Source organism: Leptinotarsa decemlineata, unplaced genomic scaffold, assembly GCF_025532065.1.
Source record: "Leptinotarsa decemlineata unplaced genomic scaffold, Ldec_3_MD MMD2_tig00004067_RagTag_RagTag, whole genome shotgun sequence".
NCBI lineage: Eukaryota > Metazoa > Arthropoda > Insecta > Coleoptera > Chrysomelidae > Leptinotarsa > Leptinotarsa decemlineata.
In genome coordinates this window covers 474,282-495,808 of record NW_027412602.1, presented here as the reverse complement: position 1 = coordinate 495,808, position 21,527 = coordinate 474,282, and the positions used below count along the sequence as shown (strand labels likewise).

Sequence of the window (21,527 nt, the reverse complement as noted above, 5' to 3'; positions counted from 1 at the left end):
CGTGATGGATAATCTGGTAAAAATATAACAGAAAAATGTGACATTTATTGGAAATTGCTTCACACATTAGTACCTGCCGAGGTACCTATTGGTCAAATGAATTTCAATCTGAATTCAAACGCAGCATAACATATTAGGTAAGTTATTCTCAGAAATTCATGTAAATATTTTCACCAATTTCTGGAGTAGATTTTTTTTAGAGGTTTTATTGATTTTTGAAGTGAATGTAACGATTTTTTTCGATTACAGATGAAGAGAATACTGAAGAGCAAAATGCAGAACTAGATAAGCGTTTAGAGAAAAATATCATTACAGAGAAGCATACCCCTTTGGAGCATTCACTGAAACTTATCTGAACCGGAAAAAAAATTGTTCAGAATGAAAAATATGGAATTCAAAAAATGCTCAGTTGAAATATCTGGCCTTGAAGACAAAACTTTTATGGTGCATTATGAATACCTTCAAACAAATCTTCAATCAAAACAGCATTTTCATATTTTGAAAACATATTTCGAGTTAGCATATCAGAAAAACCGAGTGGTAATTACGAGAAAAAACACAAAACACCATCCAAATTGATTGTCTTGATTTGTTTTTACTGCTACTTACTTCTGCGAAATGCTACCAGATTATTTAAGTGAATTTTATATTATATTTTATTCATCTCGTTGCAAGGAGTCATAGAATAATTGAATTTGATTTTCGTATTTGTGGTCTATAGATTCGTAATGAAAAACAATAAATAGCTGCTGTGTTTTATTGAACTCGTTGACAAAATTTAATCGCAGAATGTTCTTTCAGGGATAATGAGTCTCGATAATTTCGTCTGAATACTTACGAGAATACTACTCGTTTAACTCAATAAAAATAAATTAAATAAAATTGTGCTCTCAGCGAAAGTTCAAACAAGAATAAAAGAAAAATAATTAAAATTGAAATAACAGAAATTGAATTCTGCCACTCCTATACAACGTTCCTTCAATATTTGTAACAATTTGAGATGGATATTTCAAAGGAAATTTGTAAAATTTCGTAAGTTCGGTCTGTGATTTATGTGAGAAATAAATAAAATTAACTAGTATTCTCAATTTCATCTGAGAAAACTGAATTGAACTAGCGGGAAAATAATATAACAAGAAATGAGAAATAATAACAATAATGTTATATGGAATGATAATACTATAAAGATGATCCCACTTTTACATTCTCGGAAACGGTAAAACCTACAAGGTCGGTTGGATCGGACGAAAGTTTCCTATTTTGAAAAACTAGAATGATCTTTTTGAGATCGAGAATATCGGTATTAATTTTTTTTGAATTATTCGCCATGAAAAAGAATTGTCGGTTTTTGTTTTTGGTTCTACAGTCTTCATTTCGAATGATATAAAAAATGGCATAAGAATTTTCAATATTCTTTCATGTGGGTTATAATCTGATTAAAAACTAATTTGCAGTGCCATGTTTCATTTCACCGTCCACTTTATTTTTTGAATACGGATCTCTAGTATTTTTCAGCAATTTTTGTAGTTAGCTATATATTGAATAAAAAAGGTAAAAAATATGTTAAATAGTATTGAGAAAGGAAAGATGATAATGATGTAGATAATGTGCTGAAAACTGAAAAATTATTCGGAAGGTTCTAGGTAGCAGTCGTCCTACCACTCACCTCCACAATTAACCGTATTGATCAGATAAAAAAAATGAAATCGATGGGCGTAGCGTAACCTGAGTAAAAAATTACCTTCCGAATTATATTTTAGTTTTCAGTACATTATCTACCTCGATTTATTTCTTTTAATAAAACCATTCAATATATTTGTTTTTACTTATTTTATTTTCGAATTTAAAGTTTCCAATTTTGTTACTAAATATTTCTCATTCTGTTAATTTCATTAAGTGCATCAGTATTACAAGGTAATATGCAATACGTCATTTTGTAGCTGCGACCACATTGAATTTGCATCTTTTCCAAATTGTAGTACTATTCTACTAGTCAAGCCCTGTCATTTGATACTCATATTGAGGTGATTGTGAAACAATATGTTATCTGCCATTTTGTAGTTGTGACCATCTTGGATTTACAATGATACAGAATTCATTAAATTTTATTGTAATCAAACTAAAATGTGTCCAAAAAATATCAAATCAATCTGATAGCAGAAAGAAGGTCAAAATTCAATTGGAAATTCTAGCCAAACAACCAAACAAACAGGGCAAGCTTATTGAAACTATTCATCTACATGTGTTTTTGAACTCTTCTCTATGAAAACATATCATCAATATTTGTGTATTCAAATCTAAAGCAAATGGAACTTCAAACGTTCAAGCCAGTCTCTATATACCTACACAGTAGGTTTAATGGACTGACGCCTATCAGAAAACAACTACTCCCCTGGCTAATACCACGAAGGGTGTTGGATTATATCAGACAGGCGTCAGTGCAGGAATCTTCACAGAAAATGTCCTGCATATGCAATTGCCAATTGCATATGCAGGACATTTTCTGTGAAGATTCCTGCACTGACGCCTGTCTGATATAATCCAACACCCTTCGTGGTATTAGCCAGGGGAGTAGTTGTTTTCTGATAGGCGTCAGTCCATTAAACCTACTGTGTAGGTATATAGAGACTGGCTTGAACGTTTGAAGTTCCATTTGCTTTAGATTTGTTTACTGCCAGTCTTCAAGCATAGCCCATTGACTAATAAGAAAATTTGTGTATTCTTCAAAAGATAGAAATCGATATCTTGGAACTCAAAGAAACATCAACTGCTTACATCTTTTGTAAAGGACCACGCACACTCCTTATACAAAATGGCTTTCTGTCGAATCGCTTGAAATTTTAGTATTTTGTTGAGCTCAATCTACTGATCAAAAGTCATAATAGGCACAAAAAGTCTATGTATAGTTTTCGAGATACAAGGTGCCAAAGCTGGAAAATGCCAATTTCAGACCAATATCAACCAGTTAATATCACACATAATTATAGAATTGAAAAAAAACTAAATGGAATCCATAGTTCTGATATCAGACCAACCTTCCATATATATGTTATGAACTTTAAAGAATATACGTGATTATTTTTGGGTACTAGGAAATGAAAAATGAAACTTTAAAATGAGTTGACGCTTTCATACATATTGTTAAAAAAATCACAATAACTCATTCAACTTCCCCTATTTGAGACTACAATAAACCGAAAATTTTAGATTTATTATTTCATATAGAGCGATTCACAATTTTCGTTGCGATATATATTATTATTTCGCAATGATTCGTTTTTTACATTTCAACAAAATTTTCACTTGAATCGGGTGAAAATGTACAGAAACCAAAATCAGAAATGATCAACAGACTGATTCAAATAACTCATATCACGTCATATCATGTCACGAAGTGTTCTAACGATGCATTGAATTTATTGGAGCCTCTGGAGACACCCTACATTTTGTTTTATTAGAGAGAAGACATTGTTAGATCAAGATCTTCAGATGATGTGGTGCTGCAGGTTTTTCCGGGTTTTCCTGCAGCTGAAAAAGCAAATGCACCACTGTAATCATTGAAGTCGCCCCGGAGCGCCAATTAATTTTTATTGTTGTTTTTATTTTATTTTTATCGTTGTTTTATTAATAAAAATTCATATCTATTTATAGGATTTTGAAATATTTTTGTTACATTTCGCCCTGTATACTAAAATTTTGACGCTCAAATTCTTTCATATTTTGGCATTCCATAGTGAATGTGATTTGTGAATTTGAGTAAAAATTACTGAGAATTCTTATGCACTGTTTTCTATTCATAACCTGGCATATTCAAGTAGAAATATTTTTCAAGGATATTGAAAATGTGATTCCGCTCTCGGTAGATGAGTTGTCGTGAAACAAAACTAGTTTTGAATTTCACGAGCTCTAGTACAAGGACCGCCCACTCATAATGAACATTGAGAAAATGTGGAAAAACATTGGTTTTCCCAAGATATTTCAGCTTAGCTTTGAAAATTAAGATGAGAAATGTCGTTTCCAAAGCGATAGAAATTTTTTTTGCAAGATTAGTAGCCTTCGCCAAATTTTCAAATAGGGAAAAAGTTGATTTTTCTGAAAATTGCTTTTTCAGTTATTCAGACAAGAAAATCGTGCTTTCTTCAGAGAAGCATCGATAGAACGTTTAACTGTCTTCCGTTTGATACCAGAACCATTTTTGTAGTGCGAATGGTTCGGATTTCATTTAGATTTTCGTTCGGTGCGAAATTATAATCTTCAAAGGAATTTCACCAAAATCTTCGAGCAAATCGTAAAATTGAATGTAACTTTTTTTGACCCGAAAAGCATTTTTTGTGCTAGAAGGAATGGGAATATCGAGACGCGGCATAAGACTTTTTGTCTCAAGATGCTGAGTTCTACAGTATCACACATAAAGTCCGCATCAAATGGGATTTTTTTTGTTCATCTCTTCAAGCAAATTTTGATATCTCCATTAGGTTGTACTTTAAAAATGATTCCAAATGACATGCATATGACCGATCAAGTGATTTTTCTTTCCTGTCAAATTTGACATTTTTTCCAAAAAATGTTCAGAAAAGCAGTTATTGCTCGAAATTTCGAAAATCGGTAAGGAGAAAAGATGATTGTTTTTTCATTTTTTATCCATATACTAATTTTTAGCCCTCTAGTACAAATTTAGTTTTTTTACAGTTTTTCGAAAATTTGACATTTGCCGATTTCTCAAATTTAGCCAAACCTCAATAAAGTTAGTGCTTTATGCCTGATTCATCTTTCCAATGCATTTTTATTACCAATTGCAATTCTAAATACAACTTATTTCGCAAAAATTTAAAACACCAGAAAAAATTATGCCAAAAATGATGCAAAGTTGATACAGTTTTTGAAAACAGATAAATATTTCACTTTATTTCTACTTTTTGCGAAATAGCTTGATACATAAGCATAATTGAAAACCAGTATCAATGAAAAGTCAATAATTTATTCTTTACTGCTCTTTTCAAACAGTTAAACTTTGATTTACTAATTACGAAAAATTACAACGCAATCAAACTAAGGGAAGGAATTATACGAAAGTAATTTCACATTTACTAAATATCTTTTATGAGGTATGAATGAACAAAATCACTTCAGAAATCAATTTAGATTTTGTTGCCTAGAAAACTAAACCGTAAAAAATTCTAACAAACATCTGTCAAAATAAAGTTATAATTTAAATTAAGAACACTAAATCAAATCGAAACATATGCCTAAACCATGTAAATACCAATAGAAATACAAAATAAAAAGTCACATTTCGGTGTGCCTTCCACCACGCAATGCAATTGTCCTTTTTGAAACATATTCAACTGCATTCTTTATATTACGGGGTTTCGTGCTTACAACACATTCTCGAATAACTGCCTCTAAATGGTTTATATCTCGAAAAAGTCTTTGCTTATACACCTTTTATTATAAGTAACCCCACAAGAAGAAATCTAGTGGGGTTATATCAGGAGATTTAGGCGGCCAAAAGTGTTCCATATTGCGACTGATTACTTTGCCCCTAAATATTTCCAATAGACGCTCTTTAACCACCCTTGTAGTATGAATAGGTGCACCATCACACTGATACTACACAACATTTCTTACTTGAAGGGGCATATTATCCAAAACTTCAGATAGTTCGGTATTCACAAAGTGTAGGTAGTCCGCAGAATTTAAATTATGTCTAAAAAAGTATGGTCCTATAATTTGATCGTTTAATATGCCACACCATACATTCGTCTTAAACGAATATTGATCTCGACATTCCATTACGAAATGTGGGTTTTCTTTTGCCCACCACCTGCAGTTTTGCGAGCTCACAACGCCATTTGAAGAGAAGGTCGCTTCATCTGTCCATAAAATTTGATAAGGAAAATGATAATTTTCTTTTTTTTCCCCTTGAAACCAAAAAGAAAAATACAAGCGCATATCGAAGTCCCTTTCTTTTAATGTATTGATAAATTTCGGTTTATAAGGCGTAAATTTATTTTTGTGTAAAATACGTCGTACCCTCTCTCAGTTAACATCTGTTCTATCTGCAATATCTTGAATACTTGTTTTTTATGTTCTACGACATCCAAACATATTCCAAATTCCACTTCTTCAGTATGTCTAGAAGGCTGATGTGCTTTTCTAAAATTACTCTCAATCAAGCCAGTAGATTTAAACTTAGCTATTATCCTACTAACTGTTGACTGATGAATATTTCTTGCAGGATGTCTGGCATTGAAAATATGAGCTACTCGTCGGTGACTGGTATTCTCGCCGCATATTAAAACGATTTCAATTTTCTCTTGAAGATTCAGCATTTTAACCAACACACTAGACAACGAATAAACTATTTTAAATCTAAAACTGATAAACACTATTTTGAGTTATTCAACAAATTTCATATGACAATAAAATATTTATCTTATTCAGTTCAGTTCAATTGTTTCCACAATACCCTTAGTTTAATTTCGTTGTAATTTTTCGTAATTAGTAAATCAAAGTTTAACTGTTTGAAAAGTGCAGTAAAGAATAAATTATTGACTTTTCATTGATATTGTTTTTTAATTATGCTTATGTATCAAGCTATTCCGCAAAAAGTAGAAATAAAGTGAAATATTTATCTGTTTTCAAAAACTGTATCAACTTTGCATCATTTTTGGCATAATTTTTTCTGGTGTTTTAAATTTTTGCGAAGTAAGTTGTATTTGGAATTGCAATTGGTAATAAAAATGCGTTGGAAAGATAGGTCAGGCATAAAGCACTAACTTTGTTGAGGTTTGGCTAAATTTGAGAAATCGGCAAATGTCAAATTTTCGAAAAACTGTAAAAAAACTAAATTTGTACTAGAGAGCTAAAAATTGGTATATGGGTAAAAAATGAAAAATCAATCATCTTTTCTCTTTACCGATTTTTGAAATTTCGAACATTTTCTGAACATTTTTTGGAAAAAATGCATGTCATTGGCATCATTTTTAAAGCACAACCTAATGGAGATATCAAAAGTTGCTTGAAGAGATGAACAAAAAAAAATCCCATTTGATGCGGACTTTATGTGTGACACTGTATATGAAATCGAGGAAAACAAAAATTTAGAATTTTCGTGATTTTCCGAAGATTTCCAAATAAGGCCGAAGACTGTTGGCTTTCATTTATCGAAGAACGCAAATTGAGGAAGCGAAACGATACACGAAAAGAATGAGACAGAAACAGCGGCATATAGACGTCAATGGAAAGTAGCAAGTGGTATTCCTACTTCAAAGCCCAGCGCCTACAGAAAAACAGGTCGTAAACGCTGGCCAATGCATACGAAATGAGTTTTTTCCGTTGTGTAAATATTGAATCTAGGTTATGCAGAATCGCACGGCTTTTGCGATCGCCGATTGGCCGAAAGTGGCGCGGAAGAGAGCCCGTTTATTCAGCATAAATATACGGATTTCCAAGCCACGATAGTTAGTCGAAGTTTGAACATCGAGCGAGTAGCAGTCATCTTAAAAATCCGAAGATTTTTCGAAAGTTTGAAGCTGCGGTTGGGATTAATTGAATTAATTCGAGTCTCTGGTTCTTTTCAGAATTTAATAGAGACAAAGCACAGCACAGGAGTTTTCAGGGATCTGCGGTTATCATTAATCAGTGGAATCGGAGGAATTTTTACTGGAATCAGGAATCTCTAGGACCAATTGAGAATAAATCAGAGCAGTGGCTGGATATTTATTCGAAGAATTCTAGGATTGTGAAAACTCTGGGATTTAACAGAGCTTGTACTGGAGCAGATTACTGGTTGGGTAACTTATTGAAGTGCTTAATCATACTTTACGTTTGTCCAGGTTCCTTTTGGCACTCAGCCAGAGGAAAGCAGCCCAAATCCTGCAAAGGAAGAGCAGGTCCCTACTAAAGTTGCCCGGTCTCACTCCACCCGATCACCTTGCGGTGTTAAACGATCGAGGTGTTTCGAGATTACACTCGGGAGGGTCAAGACATCATTAGTTACGTCCTTCGGGCGAACGACTCAACCTAACCGTTGGGACCTTCCAGGATTACGATACCTTTCTACCTTATCCTGCGAGCGGCATCCTAGGGTGCTGTTCAACCGTTAGGCTCCTTGTTCTCGAATCACTAGCTCCGTTCACCCTGTAAGCCTTGGATAGGAAACTAGCTTTCGCGATCCAAGGGTGAACTTAAAAACATTAGATTTCCGTGAATCCTTCCCTCTGACTATTTCCTCGTCAGAGTCATTTTAGGGAAATTTTGAAATTGAAATGCAGATTAGGGCAAGACAAGCGCGAGCCCAGCCTGCAGAAAATACGCCATTGCCAAACCTCGAGACCACAAGCTTCGGTCAATCTAGTTCCTTGTCAGACACGCTTAGCCGCCTGAGTGCGACTTCTACAAGCAGACGCGGAACCCCCCAGGACTCTGTTTCCACAGGAAACAGTATTCCGAGAACTTCGGTAGAGACGGCCAGTCTGAGGGCACCTTCTACTCAACGTAGACCTTTTGCACACGAGGACATCAGTGCCTCTTCCGTGGTCGCAGAGCGACAAACCTTGGGCATTGGTGGGTTTTCAGTAAGTCGAGTAGATAGAGAACTCGACATGACACAAAGGACAGAGTCCTCAAATCGCGGTAACAACTCGGCTTATCAATCAGTAATAAATCGCATTAGGGAATTCAATACTCCTCAGAGTCGACGAAATAGTATTTTCCAAGAGGGAAATACACCGTTTTTCCAGGAGAAAAATGCAACGTTTTTCCAGGAGGAAAATAATGCTCAGGAACGTCAGGAGACGTTACTCCGAGAAAATGGACATTGTCTCCGAGGAGAGGTGTGGTCCAGGACAAGGAGTATGCACCAGGCCAATCTTCGTCAATTGCTCGACATGCGAGCTGAATTGACAACGCCAAGAACGGTCTCTACTAGAAAACATCCACAGAGCGAACCCCAATTAGGGCTTCGCGAGATGTTAAATATGAAAATGCAATCTCCCATGCTGAGATCGGCTCCGAAAACGAGCCAACAGCGTTTTTCATCAGAACCGGAACAACCGGAACAATTTGAAATTTTCAACCGGCGGCGACAACCGGCGGGTTGTCTGCCTTTAGACTTGAGAGTTTTCCCCGAACGAAAGGTTTTGAGTGAAAACATTGAGGCGGTGATACCTATTTATATAGTAGAGTCATCAAGGGTAATGTTTCACAGGGTGTACAGCCATCCTGTGACAACACATGTCCATGCTACCATGGACAGGACTTTCGAAACAGCGAATGTTTCGAAAGAAGAACCACCGGATAGGACTTTCGAAACAAGGAAAGTTTCGAGAGGCGCGGTGAAGGACAGCGTTCCCGAAGCAGTGAAGGCTTTGGAGATGCTGGCAACAGAAAATCAAGCGACGAAGCACAGGTCGTCCGACGCCAGGCGTCGCGATGCTCCCAGGGGGAAACACTTAGTGGGAGGAGAAGGGGTCATCGCGCACAGGAGCGCCTCGTCCCCGGTTCGAGCCGGATACTGACGACCTAGCGGAAGCGCTAGGGGGTGGTGAAATTCCAGGGGATCACCTTGAAGTCGAGAGAGGCTTGGGGGTGGTTCCATGGCGGGGTCAGTACCTAAACGCATCCGGATTCCCAGAACACGAGCGAACCGAAGGATACCAACCTCCCGTTGCACCTAGGCAAGAGCTGAGTCCTGAAATCCCAAGGGCTCAGGTCTGGGAGGCTAGCCGGCTGTTGTCACGAAGGGTAAATGCGGTCGACGGGGGTGGAGTCGTAGGACACGCCCCCTCATCGGAACCCAATTATCCCACCGGAGGACAGAGTTTTAAAAAGACGACGACCCAGTTTGCCTTATCCCTCAATAATAAATCATATCACATGAGTTAGTTCAAAATAAAAGCATAATTTATTATTTATACAAGATGAGTTGAGAATTTACTGAATATTTGTCTATGAAGTAATTTTTTTTACTGATTTATTTCTTGTTCATATTGAAAAATTTCATTTTACAATCATATGTGAAAGTACAATCTTTCCATATGAGAAATATCGACTTCCATGTGGATCGTATCTGATTCAGTAGATAAAATACATCGACGATATCTCTAGGACATCACTGAGTAGCCTATGAAAACAAAAACTATACGATGCTAAATTCAGTTGACAATTGTCAAATAATACATATTCACACTTCTGAATCGGCAGATGTTTCGAACATTTTGCTAATTTGAATACGACTCCTTTCATGAATACCATTAACTGTTATATTTGTGATGAAAAAGTAGCTGCCAAACATACTTCTTCGCAGCAGGTAGACCTAATATCGATATTGATAATGCTACTGTGATTTGTTTGAACTGTTCGAAGTAATATAGTAACAGGAATTCCAGCGCAAAATCCCATGCATTTTCTTATAGAGCTTAATTCTGGACCTTTTTGGACCTCACGCCCACTTCACACGGAAGGGGCAAAGGTCAGCGCCTCGTCTTTGCCAGACGTTCATTATATGTAAACTAAGCCTTAGCCTTCAAAGTCCACTTCAGACCACCTCCACTTCTCCACTTTTACCGTTATTCAGTCGACCAATCAGCTACCGCGCATACAGCGGAAAATTCAAACCACCAGTAGATGAAAAAGGGGGGAACGAGCTCACTTCAAGGTCGTGCGTCGCTGGTAAATATTTCAGAGAGAAACTTTAGTGAGTGGAAGAGAGAAACGTGTGACGTCATCGACGCAGCATGGAACGAGTATCGTAGCGATTCAAGCGTGGAACTCGGCCCCCTCAGTACCCCGCCTCACCTATCGACCCCTCTTGCGACTCTGCCCACCCCTCGGCCTCCTTGTAACGTGATTTTAATTAAAAAAGTTTATAGTTACGAGATTCGAACCTGTATCGTCCGCGTGGTAGACATTGTCCTTAGCTTCTACACCAACGTAAGATATTGGAAGTAACTGCTAATGTTGGGTATTCATAGCGTTAGTTTTGTCGGGACCGAAATTGACTCATTTTATATATATGACCGCATTTTTTGATTTCCGTAGACTGTTGGGGAAGTTGTAATCGTCATTATCATGTTGAAGATAAGAAAATATACTTGGACTTGGTGAAGAATTAATATTTCATTTACAGATGTGTATGTGTGTGTAAGAGCGAGAGAAGCGTGTGACGTAATCGAGACAAAGAGAGATGGAGATGGTATCGATGTTTTACGTTCCTGGCGCAAGCAGGTGTTACCGATTGTATAATGAATCGTTCTTCATTGGGCAATGTAGCGTTGCCGGTTTGAAAATGAAGGGTTAGGAATACGACTGTGTACGGGGTGTCTCAAAATACACCATTAAAAAAAACATTGCGTTGAAGTGTACAGGGTGCGTCAAAATACATACATCATTTAAGAAAAAAAAACATAACAGTTCCACGAGGCTGTAAGTTTTCAAAGTGTGATCTCTTGATGTGTACAAGTTATCTCAAAATACACCATTTAATGAAAAAAACATGTCGATTTAACAGAAGTCTAGCGTTCCAACATGTCGGGAGTCTCGTATCTTCGTTAACCAAGTAAGCATCATCAGGAGAAAGAGGAGATGGCACCAAAGTTATCGAGGAGTTATGTATTGTGGAGTTAACATTCGAAAATGGGGAAAGCGACAGTTTTACAAGCGTTTCGACGTCAAATGAAACGATAACAAATGCAGAATTCATCGACAAAGAAAAATCAAAGATGACGCTAAGCCAAATCTTCGTTAATGATAGTTGAATCTCAACGTGCAGCACATCAAATGAAATGAAAACGAATACAGAGTGTACCGACGGAGAAAAAACAAAGATGGCGTAACAAATATAATATCGAGTCCCTATTGTGAAACAGCATAGGAAGAATTGTACATTCAAAGAAAGTCATTGAACAAACTTGGAATTACAAAATATTGGATTATGAACAACTATAAGTTTATTCCAATTGCAGAAGCTTGATTCAAAACGCAGAATTTATTGACAAAGAAAATGGAAAAATCATTGTATACTGACGACTTCCGGTCGTCCGATTTCGATGATTTCGACATCAATGGATTCGTTTACATGTCATGAAACATAATTGATCATCTACCGAAGCCAAAAGGGCCTTATAACCTATTTTCATTATACTAGCAGCAACAGGCCGATGTGGGTACTCATTTCAAATGATTTCATTTGTAGATTATGAAAAGTATAATATACAGCGTCTAATGTGAAATAGCATAGTAAGAATCGCACATTTAAAGAAAATCATTGAACATACTTGAAATTAAAAGTTGTTGGGTTATGAACAACTACGAGTGTAATCCAATTGCAGAAGTTTGATTTAAAACACAGAATTTGATGACACAAAAATTGAAAAATCATCGTATACTGAAACATATGATATTTTTTGATTCCTTAGGGTGAGAAGGTTTCGAATTTGTCAGAAACAGGTCACTTCCGGTTTTCAATTCCGGTCGTCCGATTCCGATGATTTTTGACATCAATGGATTCGTTCAGATGTCAAAAAACATAGTTGATCATTTTGCGAAGCCAACAAGACCTCATAACCTATTTTCGCTATACTAGTCTTAACAGGTAGATGTGGATACTAATTTCAAATGATTTCATTTGCTGATTATGAAAAATATAATATCGATCGTCTAATGTGGAATAACAAAGGGAGAATTGCAAATACAAGGAAAAAAACATTGAAAAAACTTGTTGTGAGGTTAACAACAACTATAAGTGAAATCCAATAGCAGCAGTTTGAATCATAATCAAACCAGAAGGGGCCTTAAAGTTTGGAGTTTCACTATCACACTATCAACACAAAATTGGCTAGGTTGGCGTGAAGTTGTATGTAGTTGATGGTGAAGTTGTATGAAGTGAATGAGCGAAATGTCCGATATAATACACGACTGCGATCGATCTGTCATTTATTATCTGACACGTTCAAAAATACTGATTCCTTATGTAATAATAATAATATCGTCTTTATTATCTTTTGATAATGATAATAATGATATCGTCTTTATTATCTTCTGATACATTTGAAGCAAATGAATCAGGAAAAGTTCATTTATTATATGAAGATGGAAGGTGAAGTTCAATTTACATGGTGACAAGTCATCATTCAACTGATCTTCCACTTACACAGATTGCATCTGTTAATTATCCGGTTCCTCAAGTCATTCACATCAAATGCTATGGATATAGACGATTAGCCCATGATTACTAGTATATATTTATTTGGCTGCAGTTCAGCTGAGAAAAGATTTATATATTATCAATGAATGTTCAACTATTTACTCCATATTATCAGTAAATTTAAGGTATAAATATTTAAAAAACTTTGATAGCAGCAAAATGTAGAATGTAGAATGTAATTGTGAATATACTAATGTAATAATTAGATATCAATAAATATTTTGTAGTATATTATTTTTAATTTATGAATAATTTTCAAGCCCATCCCCTTTTCCGGTTCAACTAACATTCACTCATAACTAACATGATGCTAATTACAGTCTACGAGCAATTTTTATCCATTCGAAATGTGAAATATTGCTTCTTCACATGACGGCGCCGTCACGAATCTATATGATTCAACCAAAGTAGACTGATCCTTTATTTTCACTAATATCCTGAGTGACAACTCTCTATACACAAAAGATTTTTTCATCGATTCGATTTCAATTGTTTGACTAAATAAAAATTTCCAACATCTGTGGATGGGTTTTTGGAGAAAATGGGGTTTCAAAATACGTGTTTTTTTCTGCTGCGGTTGAAATGACTGAAATAATCGTTTCACCGCGTTATATTTTCATGAAAATTTTCATGCGATTTTCATGAGAGAAATAACCGCTTCATAGTATAATACGTCACTTTTTTCATTATATTCTCATTATATTGACCATACCTACCCTAATTACTAAATTGGACGTGTAGGACTTCAAAATTAGCCAGTTTGCAGTCCTGATATGATTCCTTTAGATTTTTTATTCATAGGGTGATCTTTTGTTTATAAAAACTCCTGTACTAGATGTGAATGACTTGAGGAACCGAATAATTGACAGATGCAATCTGTGGAAGTGGAAGAGCAATTGAATGATGACTTGTCATCATGTAAATTGAACTTCACCTTTCATCTTCATGTAATAAATGAACTGTTCCTGATTAATTTGCTTCAAATGTATTAGAAGATAATAAAGACGATATTATTATTGTTATCAGAAGATAATAAAGACGATATTATTATTATTACATAAGGAATCGGTATTTTCGAACGTGTCAGATAATAAATGACAGATCGATCGCAGTCGTGTATTTTATTGGACATTTCGCTCATTCACTTCAGGCTCGAAATAGTTTAATATTTACTTTTGGTCTTCACCCCACCATCAACTACATACAACTTCACGCCAACCTACCCAGTTTTGTGGTGATAGTGTGATAGTGGAACTCCAAACTTTAAGGCCCCTTCTGGTTTGATTATGATTCAAACTGCTGTTATTGAATTTCACTTATAGTTGTTGGTAACCTCACAAAATTTAATTTCAAGTTTTTTCAATGTTTTTTTTGCATTTGCAATTCTCCCTTTGTTATATCACATTGAACGATTGATATTATATTTTTCATAATCACCAATGAAATCATTTGAAATGAGTACCCACATCGGCCTGTTACTGCTAGTATAATGAAAATAGGTTATAAGGCCCTTTTGGTTTTGGTAAATGATCAATTATGTTTCATGACATGTAAACGAATCCATTGATGTCGAAATCATCGAAATCGGACGACCGGAAGTGGAAACCGGAAGTGGTCGTTTTTTGATGGATTCAAAACCTTCTCACCCTAAGGAATCCAAATATATCAAATGTTTCAGTATACAATGATTTTTTCATTTTCTTTGTCAATAAATTCTGCGTTTTGAATCAAGCTTCTGCAATTGGAATAAACTTATAGTTGTTCATAACCCAACATTTGGTAATTCCAAGTTTGTTCAATGACTTTCTTTGAATGTACAATGATTGTGAAAGTAGTGAACCATGAAACATGTCGGTTTACGAATGGTTCATTTATAATTTGGTCCAACTGATCTGAATATTGATCTAATTTATGTTGAGCAATATTGAGGTTGTCTATATTTAATTCGTTCAATTTCAAAGGTTTCAAATGTGGTTAGCTTTCTTTTTCTGGTATATCCTTGCAACATTCATATGGTATTAAAATTGGATGACTTTTATAAATTATATTTTGTTCATTTACAAGTATTTTTGAATACACTCTTGTGTTTCCAATAAAAGCATTACAATTATCTTGGAGTTTCAAGATTGAATTAGTTTTTATAATTCGTGTTTCAACCTCACGTTTTTGTCAATTCATTGTTACAGCTAAGGGGTCTGATAGTGCAATTAGCCAAGTATTACACATTTTAGGAAGTTCTGAAAGTGGTCTTAAAATTTGAGCTTCACACATTGCATTACTATCAATTGGGTACGAAATTACAGTTTAACATATATCAAGATTACAGTTTGAGTTTTCACATGAACTTTGACTTTCAAATGCGGCATAAAGCATTGAATCATCATCTTTTGCTAGAAATTTCTCATTTGTGGGTAAAATGTGATGTAACCCTGTTCAATTATCCAAAATTGGAATGGGGTACAATCTATAAACAGTACATAATTCAGGTTCTACTAATGGTATTTTCAAAATGAAGACAAGTCTTGAGTCTGCTTGAAAAGCTTGTAATTCAATTATGTCTAGATATTTTGATATTAAAGAAAGTCTTGTTGGTGAAGATAAATAGTTCCTTTGAATTGCTTGAGCAATTTCCTGAAGGGACGAACCTAAATCGTTTGGTTTTATAATTGATGTGTAAATAATATGAAGTCTGGCAAAAGTAATTGCGTTCAACATATCATTTAGATAGTCTTCTAGAAATACATAACTTTCTAAAAGTTGTTCGCATATTTGGATGGCTTCAACTTTGCGTTTATTAAAGATACTTTATCGGATAGCGTATATATCCATGCTTCAATTTGAATTATATTTTCATTGAATGATTGTTCATCAACCTGTAATTGTCGTATTGTAGTGTTAAATTTTTCAATTACAAAGGTTGTGACTGAAATTTGGTTTTTCAGTAAATTTTCAATTTGGTGTTCAGCTTAATAAATCTTGTTGATACATTCATTAAAATATTCGCCGTCACTGGCATCAAGGTTGGCGGCTATAGCTTTCCATGCGGAACCTAGGTATTCCATTTAAAAGACCTCTTTTGTGTCTATTATTATTGTGTCTCTTATAGTAATCATTCGCGTCTATTTGCGTTTCTTGATATTTTAACTCTACTGAATCAGCTACTTTATTCAAAAGGCTAATATGTGTGAACTGAAAGTTTTCACTCCTGAATTGTTTGTTTCAATTAGGTGAATAAGATTACTTAAAATATTTCGATTATGATCAATGGCTTCTTTTACAGGTGCCATGTCTTTTACAACTAATAAAGTCCATTTTTCATTTGATATTTTCATGCTTTCTGTTTCATGATAATAAATAGCTATCCCGTTGTTCACAGGTACTAGCATATACTGGGCGTTGATTATTTAAATCATAAGTGCCATTCGAATCATTCTCGATCTGAAACAAAACTTGGTTTCAGTCTATCGAAATTAACTTTTGTTATTTTGTTAGTTTCAGAATTTCTCAGTAATGCTGAGTTTTTGAAAATTTCTATTACTTCAAAAGGTCCGTTGAATTTATTTTCTAACTTATTTTTTATTTGGGACTCTTTTACATAAATATACTTTATCACCTATGTTATATTCACTGTTTTGAATTAAAGTGATGGTAAATTAGATTGCAAAATAAATCGAGACAATTCAATATCGACTTACAGTATTACAATATTCATTCCGATTCGTCGTGTTCTCGAAGTCGTCCAGCCAGGGGCTTCACCAAGTGTTCATTCCGCTGCTTTCTCGAGTGATGACTCCTCAGGGGTTGTTGGTTCTTTCTCTGTTGAGGGATTAGAATCCGCCGCTACTAGTTAGGGTTTCCTTGTTCTAGCAACGTTGTCAGATCCTACAACGACTGCGCCAATTGTTATATTCACTGTTTTGACTTTGACTTTTTAAAAACACTTTATTTTCAATTACAGACTTTCTTTGAATAAATAATTGAAACTACAAATTCTGGACAAGTTCTAAATAGAGACTGAACAAATTCTAGATAGGTACTGACGAACTCTAAATAGTTACTGACAATGATTTGACCTCGCAGGGTCCATTTATAATGTGTAGACAGCGGTGTCAGCAGGAGATGATGGGAAATAACAAAAGTATCACGTTCTGCTGACTCAAAGTCTTGGAAGAAGTTATCTTGGTAATCTGATACCGGTGAGATCATCTTACTCACGATATAACACATATATTATAAATTGTTGGTTCATGGTGTAGATTACTATCAAATCTCATTTTAGCTTTTCAGTGTTTGTGCGTGCTACTTCATAATAATATTCCATACGATTATCAAGATCTCTGACATACTTCGTCATAAGGTCTTTTTGATTATATACATTTTCTGGGAGTCTACCGGATGTGTGTCCGAATATTAGTTCATGAATCCGTGGGTTTTTTTAAACTGTTATTATAGCATATAACAGCATAGGGTATAATAGAAAATGTGTGGTGTTTATGGTTTTCTGTCAAATTTACTCTTATCATTTCCATTAGGGTGGCATGGAAACTTTCAAGTGAACCGTTTGATTGTAGGTGATCAACACTAGAAAATGTTAGTTTGATATTATAGAGTGAACATATATCTTTCAATAAGTAATTATTAAATTCCTTTCCTGAATCGGCATATATTCTTGGTGGTGTTCCATAATGTTGGAAATATAGTAATGAGCTGTTTACAACTGATTTTGCTGTTTTATCAGATATAGGGTATGCTTGAGTGAATTTTGTGAGTTCATCTCGAACTGTAAGAAGATAATTCTTTGTTGGAATTTCTAAAATGTCAATGTTTATTCTTTCGAAAGCTTTTTTGGGAGTTTCCGTAAATACTAACAGATTTTCTAAGTTTTTCCTGCAGATTTTTGTTTTTTGACATACCTCACAGGCTTTAATAATATTTGCAACATCTTTTGTTATACCGTTCCAATTGTATTTTTGCTTTATTCTTCTTAAGGTTTCATTTATTCCTCGGTGTAAATTATTTTTACCGTTATGAAATTGATCTAGTATAATTGAAATCTGGTCTTTGTCAGGGGTCGTTACAATATTTTGACATATTTGAAATTTTATGTCATCTTTATCGGCTGAAATATAGGATAGCATTTCTTGTATCGGGAATCCTACATTTGTATCAAGTTGGTATACTTTGTTTGGTACGAATAAATTCAGGTCTTTATATAATGAGCTAAACAAGTATTCTATTGCTCCATCATGATCAAAAGGTAATGGGATTGAATAATATTTTCGATCTTTTACTGTTTTGCTAGACACACCATTGATTTTATTATAGAAGAAATCGGGATATTCTTCGAAAATGTCTTCAAGTATTTTTTCATGAATTTCTGTAAGTTTATTTCTTTGCAGAAAAACAATCATGTCTTTATGTTTTTTGTCTGAGAATTGATCATTAGTGAAAATAAATTTAGAATAGTCAATTACTGATTTTGACTCTTAAAGTCTTTTGAAGTTTTTAAGTCTTTCAAAAATTGTTTCTTGACCTATTTCAGTTTCAGTATCTGAAATTTCTTTGTTTTCATTTTCGATTGCAAAAATTTTTGAATGAAATTTTGCGCATTCTTTGAAATGATTTATATCAATTCTATACATAGCGTCTACGTTTTGTGTATTTTTCCGGGTCTGTAAATTACATTGAATTGATATTCCTCTAATTTCAATCGCCATCTGGCTAATCGGCTGCCAGGGTCTTCAATTGAAAATAACCACGTTAAAGGGCGATGGTCTACTATAAAATTGAATTTTCTTTCATAAAGGTGAGGACGAAAATGGTTAACTGCCCATACCATAGCTAGTAATTCTCTTTCTATTGTAGATTATATTGTCTCGGCTGGACATAACATTCTAGATTCATAGGCAATGGATAAATCTTTTCCTATGGGTCGTTGAGATAATACTGCTCTTATTGCAGAAGAAGATGTTGTTAGAAGAAATGGTTCTGCAAAGTAAGGGTATATTAGAATTGGGGTTGATGTTAATGCTATTTTCAATTCTTGGAATGCAATTTTACATTTATTGTCAAAGTTGAATTTCACATCTTTTTGTAATAAGTGTGTCATTGGTTTAGATATTTTAGAAAAATTTGGGATAAATTTTCAGCAATAGCCTGCTAAACCTTGAAATTGTTTTATTTCTTCAACGTTTATAGGCTCTGGGAAGTCTATTATGCAATTAACTTTTTCTGGGTTTGGTTTTCCTCAATTTTTGGTTATAAGGTGTCCTAGATACGCAATTTCTTGTCTTGAAAATTCGCATTCATCGGGTTGAATTTTCAAATTAGCTTTCCGTAAGCGTTTGAATTCTGATTTCAAATTTTGCAAGTGCTCGTCAATTGTTGGGGAATAAATTATTATGTCGTCCATATAAACTAGACATCTTTCGTTTCTAAGTCCAGTTAATATATAGTCTAAAATACGTTGAAGGGTGCAGGGTGAGTTTTTTATCCCGAATGGCATCCTCAGGAATTCGTAGAGGCCATTTTCTACAGAAAATGCAATTTTTTCTATGTCTATAGAATCCATTTCAATTTGGTGGAATCCTGATGCTTAGTCAAGTGTTATTAATTATTGACACTTTTCTAAATGGTCTAAAAGGTCTGAGATATTTGGTATTTCTATAATCAATTACAACGCGCCATTTCTGTTCTCCAGATGCGTCAAGTTTTTTACGTATCATCCAAACTGGGGATGACCAAGGTGAGATTGATGGTCATATATATTTTGTTATAATAGTTTTGAAATTTGAGTTTTCACTTCATTTTTATGAATGTGCGGATACCTATAAGATTTTGTTGAGACTGGTTGTGCATTCTCGTTTAGTTTTACAGAATATTTTATTCCACTCGTGAATGTTAGTGAATCTCCTTCTATGTAAAATATGTCTGAGAATTTTAAACAAAGGTTTTCAATTAGTTATTTTTCTTCTTCATTTGAATGTTCTAAACGAAGTAAACTTTTTATTCCTTTTGAACGATTTGGAAATCATTTTGAATTTCATTTTTTTGAAATTTTTCAAATTGTAAGTCTGGAAAGTCAATGGATTTTTCAATTGCGTTTCCATTCACAACTGTTACTAGAAATTCTTCTTTTTCATTTATTTCCACAACAGCATTTGAAAATCTTACTTTTTTTTCAGCAACTAACAGTCTAGCTTCTGTATTTCTGAGTTTCGATTTTAATTTGAATACTTTTTCTACTCTTGGTTCGATTTTTATGTTATTGATGGGAATTTTGTCTACTAAGTATTTGTTATAGCTATTGTCATATTTACTTTCAAAAAAATAATCATCTGGGTCATACTCAAAAATATCATTTATTTCAGCAGTTTCAGTTTATTTCAGTTTCAGGGTTGAGAGTGACTTTATTTTTGGTTTTATTTTACTTTTAGTTTTGGTCATCAATCTTTTCTGTTGCTTCTCTTAGCGGGATTGTCCCATAATTTAATTTTAATTGTTGATCTTCAATGTCTACTACTCCTTCAAAATGTTCCAAAAAATCGTATCCTAAAATTCCGTCAAAATCAAAATTTAAATCGTGTATATAAACTTCATGTTCAACTATATTCATTTCAAAAGGTAATAATACGGATACAGTAATTGTTACCTTTCCTTTTATTACTCCAGTTATTTCAATTATTTGAATAATTTTCTACAGTTTTCTTTTTCTTTTTCTTTTCTTTTCGAAAATTGATATTCCTGCTCCGGTATCAATTAATATTTTGAAGTTGCTCAAACTGTTTATATAATAAATTTCGCTTATAATCGGGCTTATACGAATAATTGTTCTAACTGTTTCACTCAACGTGAAAGTTGCCTCGTCTGTCAATAAAATCCTGAAGGAAAATGCGATATCATTTTGTCCCTCATCTTGGAACCAATATGAAACTCCTTTTCCAAAGGATACCCAAAGATACTTTCGAAGTTTTCCTCTCAACTAGTCAGCATAAACTATCCTAGGCTTATCTTATTGATGATAAAATACTATACAGTACTTCTTACGATATATCAAGATGAAAAGTAATCAAAATATTAAAAAAATAGAAATGTACAAGAAAATTAAACCAATACAGTGAATTTTTCTTGACAATAATTTGCAGATCTTACTAATCACTACAGAAAGCAATAATCAGAAAACAAAAATCCCGTTCAACCCCAGTTGAATACTTTTGTAGAATCTGTATAGGTTGAGCAGTTGAGTTACATTATTAGTAAAGAGTTATTTCAATGAAATATGAATCCTTTCATAAGGAATAAAAAATTTAGGAAAATATAT

At 34.2% G+C, this 21,527-nt stretch overlaps 1 protein-coding gene across 1 annotated transcript in view; it reads right to left on the bottom strand.

The window, feature by feature from the left end:
• The window catches only part of LOC111513686 (uncharacterized), a 436,986-nt gene that overhangs the window by 287,224 nt on the left and 128,235 nt on the right, over window positions 1-21,527 (bottom strand). The gene's annotated exons all lie outside the window — the stretch shown is intronic.